Raw genomic sequence first — 6,000 nt, 5'->3', positions numbered from 1 at the left:
GAGCTACCAACAGACGGCCAGTTAGCTCAGTGGTTGGAACGCAGTGCTCATAACACCAAGGTCGCTGGTTCCAGTCCCACTGGGCTAGTGAACCACACCCTCCACAACTAGATTGAAAAAACAATGACTTGACATCCTGGAAAAACACACTCTTCCCTAATATTCCCCAATTAAAAAAAAAGAAGAAAGAAATGAAAAGACATGTCATTAACTAGAAGAAGATACCCACAATACATGTCTGACAAGAGGCTTATTGCCAGAGTATATAAAGAACACGTACAAGTCAATAAGAAGTCAAACAAAATGACAGAGGGTTTAGAACAGACATTTTGCAAAAGAAAATACAGAGATGGCCAAAAGGCCCATGAAAAGATGCTTAAAATCATTAGTCATCAGGGAAAGGAACATTAAAACCACAGAGACACCACTACACACCCACCGGGAGAACTGAGATTTTAAAACAACAACTTGTCTGTACAAAGTGATGTTGAGAATGCGGAGCAACTAGAACCGTCCTCGGCTGCTGGTGGGCGTGTAAGGTGGTGCGGCCACTGCGGGAAATACACATCTTCCATAGGATCCAGCCAGGCAACATTTGGTATTTACCCGACAGAAGCAACAATGTATGCTCTCACCAAGGCTTGTACACACACCTTCAGAGCTGCTTTATTTGTAATAACCCCAAAGGGAAACAACCCAAATAGCCATCAGCTGATGAATAGAGAAACCCTGGTACATCCATGCACTGGAATATTATTCAGCAATGAAAAGGAACAAATCAAAGAATACGCACACAACACGGGTGAATCTCAAAAATATTATGCTGAATGAAAGAAGCCAGTCACAAAAAATTACATACTACATGATTCCATTTATATGAAATTCTAGTAAAGGGAATCTAGGTTGCTTGGGGAGGAGGCTGGGTAGGGGTTCACTGCAGAGGAACCCAAGGGATCTTTTGGGGTGATGAAAATGTTCTTTATCTTGATTGGGGTCGTGGTTACATGGATTTGTTGAAATTCATCAAACTGTACATTTAAAATGGATACATTTTATTATCTGAATGCTAGACTTTGATAGAGTTGACTTTAAAACAAGTTGGACAGGGGAGAGAGAAGCAAAAAATAAGGGTGTGCAGAGTTGTAGTTTTTTGGTGACCTGGGGTCCTTGAGAAACTGGCAGAAATGGGTCAGGCATCCCACAGGCTTAGCTGATGATTCCATAGACAGTTTGAGGCAGTCAGATTGAGTGTCTAGGGAATCTTCCCAGGAGTATGTGGAAAAGTGGGGTTCCTCGCCCTGCACTTAAAAACAGTGCTGTGCTTTCATTGTATTTATTTATTCAATTTCTAATATGTGATACCATTTTTACAGGTATGGGAAACATTTAAAATAAATACTATATTTAAATGTTTTAACTAAAATGATTTAAAGTAAAATATTTGTGACTGGTACACACACTTGAATGACTAAAGCTTAGAAAACCTCATGGTTTTGCAACACTTTTTATTGTGTTCTTTCCATAAACACTGAATTTTAAGAGGCTTGGTCTACTAGATGGACTGCATTTTTTGAGCATGCACACAGCATGCGTGTGGGGGGAGAGGTGGGGGAGTGACAGAGATTTTTATGAAGCACCTAATCACTTGCCTAGAAGGGGATTCTCCCCGTTCAACAAGTGAGGAGACTGTGGGTATGGGAAGTTCAGATTGTCATGCAAGGTCCCAGGAACTAAGAGGTGGGGTTGAGATTGAATCCAGGACTCTCTCCCCTTCTCCACTATCCCTTAACTCTTCACGATCACCACTAAATAATAATTTAATACTGTCCAATGTAAAAGACTGAAACCATCTTTATTCCTATGATAAACACAAGACATGCTCAGTGTCCATCAACAAATGAATGGATAAACAAAATGTGACACAGACATACACTGGAATATTATTCAGCCATAAAAGGAGTGAAGCACTGACACACGCTACAATAGGGATAGACCTTCAAACCACGCACAGTGAGAAGCCAGACACAAAAAGTCACATATGATATGATTGCACTTATAGGAAATACCCAGGAAATGTAAATCCATAGAGACAGAAACTGGATTAGTGGTTGCAGGGCCTGGGGGGAGTGATTACGAAAGGACACAGCGTTTCCTTTTGGGGGGAAGAAAAAACGTTTTGGAGCTAGATAGAGGTGGAGGTCATACACCATTGGGAATGCACCAAATGTCACTGAATTGTGTACTTCAAAATGGTTAATTTTATGTTCTGTGAGTTTTACTTCAATTTTAAAATAAACAAGATATACTTAAGATGTCACACACACACACACACACACACACACACACACACACGGCGAAAATAAAAATTACCCACATCTAACCATTCAGACTCTTAGCATCTAGCAGCGTATGCTCCCAACCCACATATATATTTGCAATAATGACACTGTGGTGTGAACATTATCTTACTACCTGCTTGTTTTTTCCCTTAGAAAATACATCAAGAGAATCAAAACGGAAGTATCTTGGGGTGCTCAGGGTGTACTGACTGAGAAGGGGCATGAAGGAACTTTCTAGATCTTGGACAGGGAGACAGCTACACAGGTGTACACCCACATAAAAAAATTCATCGAACTGTACAGTTAAGCCATGTCCACTTTACTGAGCGTATGTTATATTCCAATATATTTTTTAATTACATCATGGGACTCTTCCCATGCCAATAAAAATGGACAACATCAATTTTATTGCTGACACCCCACTTATATGCCCCTCCTCCTCCCCACTCAAATGGCTCCTCAAAGCATTTGATGCTTCTGAAACTGACAAGCGATCTCAACGCCTTGTGCCTCTGCCAGACTCACTCTTCTGCCTGATCCACTCTCTTCCTTTGACCTATGACACCCCCACACACTTCTGGTTCCCCTCCTGCTTCTCTGACAGGCCCTTCTTGATCTCCTCTCACTCCAATCCATTCCCAGAAATCTCCACTTGGATATCCACAGGCTGCCCAAACCTACCAGATCCTAATCCAGTGGTTCTCAACGGGAAACACTAGGCAGTGTCTAGAGACATTCTTTGTTGACACAATTGGGGGATGCTGCTGGCATCTAATGGGCAGAGGCCAGATGCTGCTCAGCATCCTACAATGCACAGGGCAGCCCCACAACAAATTGGGGTATTGACCCCAATGTCAATACTGCCAAGGTTGAGAAACCCTGCCCTAAATTAAGTCATCATCTTCACCCCAAACCTACATCCCCATCACAGTAAGACATCTCCACGCTCCCAATGGCTCCAGTCAGAAAACTTTGAACCTCCCCTTTCCATCACCCCCCCATATTCAATCCATTCCTGAATTAGATAATACTAGATGCCACAATGAACAAACCCCAAAATGTTTGATGACTCAAGTATGATGGAAGTTTGTTGCTCAGTCATCTAAAATCCAAAATGAGTGTTCCTAATTGGCTCTTCACAGGGTTCCCCACATTCAAGGGATGCTGGGAAATGTAGTCCCTGGATGGAAGGGTGTGGTGACCACCCTCCAAGATGGTCTCCAATGATGCATCCCTCTTGGTACTCACCCCCTTGTATAGTCCCCTGCCCCACAGCGAATCACAGTTAGCCTGTGTGACCACTAGAATAGTGGGGAAGTGACAGTGTGTGACTTCTAAAGCTGGGTCATATAAGACATTACAGCTTCCACTCTATTGCCTTGAATCACTTCCTCTAGAGGGAAGGCAGCCAGCCACCTCACTTGCTCTAAGGCAGGGGTGTCCAAGCTTTTTTCAACGTTTTTCACCAAGGGCCATATGCGGTAAAATACACAAACAGCTGGGCCACTCACTCGAGGTGAAGTACGTATTGCCTCACCTGGTTTATTTAAATAAACTAAATATATTTTTGGAATTTGCTGCGGGCCAATTAAAAATGGATTGTGGGCCGCAGTTGGCCCGCGGGCCGCAGTTTGGACACTCCTGCTCTAAGGGGAAATCAGATGCCATGTAGTGAGGATAATTAATCAAGAGTTGCACATGGGGAAGAACTGAAGCCTCCTGACAATAGCAAGCCATCCAACTTGTCCCACCTCCAACTTGCTAGCCATGTGAGTGAGCCATCCTGGAAGTGGATCCTTCAACTCTAGTTAAGCCTTTAGATAGGACTATAGCCCTGGCTGACATTTTGGCTCCAACTTTATGAAAGACCCCAAGTCAGAACGCCTCACTAAGCTGCCCCTGGATTCCAGACCCACAGAAACTATGTGACATATATTGTTATTGATGTTTAAAGTTATTGTTTTAAGCCACTAAATTATGGGGTAATTTGTTATGCAGCAACAGATAGCTGCTACAAAGGGAAAACGACTTTTAGAGAAGAATTTGTCCTGCAATCTGCAAACTCTATCTGTTCTACCTTCTAACCATTTCACAAATCCATCTCCTCCTCTAGATTCCCCCTCACACAAGCTGCCTCCACATTTCTCTTCTGAATGGCTACACCTGCCCCATCACTGGTCTCCCTTTGTAGGAGATATTGGCCATATTTTGTTGTTGGCTTTCCAATACTCAACATATTTCTTTTCAGGGTGTGGACTTCATTGCCTGTACCAGCATCCATCATGGTGGTGCTGTCCCGGTGTGACCACCAAGCCAAATTGTCCCTAATGCTCAGTCTCTGGAGCTTTCTGCCTATTTTTTCCAAGGCAGGTCTTCCAGACTCGCACCCAAGCTGGGGAGCCTCTAGTGTCTACAAGATTCTCTTTCTGCTTAAGAAAATTTCTGTTGCTTTGAACCAACAACCCTGATTGTCACACTCTGACTCCACCATTGCCTCACATAACCCATTCTCCACCCATTAGCCATTCCTTCATTGATTGAATAAGTGTTTATTGAGGGCCTACACTGTGCCGAATACCATTCTAGGTGCTGAAGTATAGCAGTGAAAAGAATAGAGAACTCTTACTCTGGGGAGCTTACACTTCAGTAGGGGAGACAGTAAACAAAATAAACAGTAAGTGTATTGTACGAGAGAGTCAGAGGAGGTGAAGTCAGATCATCCTGGAGCAAGAAGAGACATCTTATCAGATTGTGTAGAGCACTGCAGACTACTATTAGGACTTTGAGTTAAGTGTGGTAGGGAGCTACAGGAGGCTTCTAAGAAGAATGACATGAACTCAGTTAAGTTTTAAAAGTGTTCCTTTGGCCACTGCGAGGAGAACAGGGGAGCAGGAGTGGACACTGGGACAAATGGGAAGAGGTGACTGCAATTGTCCAGACAAGAGATGATGGTGGCTTGAGTCAGAGAGGCAGTGTGGTGAAAAGGGGCTGAATTCTGGCTAAACGTGGAAAGTTGAGCCAACTGGATTATCCAACAGATTGGATTTGAAGTGTTATGAAAAGAGAGAAATCAAGGATGACTCCCATGTTTTTCAGTATGAGCAAGCGAGAGAATGAAGGAGGGATCCACAGGCTAGGAGATAAGATCACTAATTCATTTCTAACATATTCACATTTAGGTGCCTAATTAGACATCCAAGGGGAGACATGAGGAAGGGAGGTCTGGAGTTCAGGAGAGATATCTGGGTGGGGAGATGAACCTGGGAGGCATCTGGGTACACAGGTATTTCAAGCCAGCAGACCAGATGAGATTACTAAGGGGGTGTGCGTAAAGAAGACCAAGGACTCTTCAAGGCAGAGGGGTCCTTTTAAAAGACAAATTTGATAAGAGAAAAACATCTTTCATCACAACGAAGACATCCACCAAAAGGGACTGCTTAAAAAATTATGGGGTTTCTATATAATGGATGCTATGCAGCCATAAAAAAGAATGATGACGTTGATCATAGGCTGGGTGCTCCAGAAACAGATGGTCAGACGGAATTTAGGGTCCATGATATTTGTTAAGGATTACCAGCTATGAGAGGAAGAAGGAACGGGCAAAGGGAACTGTGAAGTTGAACTGTGATTCAGGCTGGACAAAGCCTGGTCAACTGGTGAG

Source organism: Rhinolophus hipposideros, assembly GCF_964194185.1.
Source record: "Rhinolophus hipposideros genome assembly, chromosome: 16".
In the NCBI taxonomy this organism is placed as follows: domain Eukaryota; kingdom Metazoa; phylum Chordata; class Mammalia; order Chiroptera; family Rhinolophidae; genus Rhinolophus; species Rhinolophus hipposideros.
Note: the sequence above shows the minus strand (reverse complement) of the source record.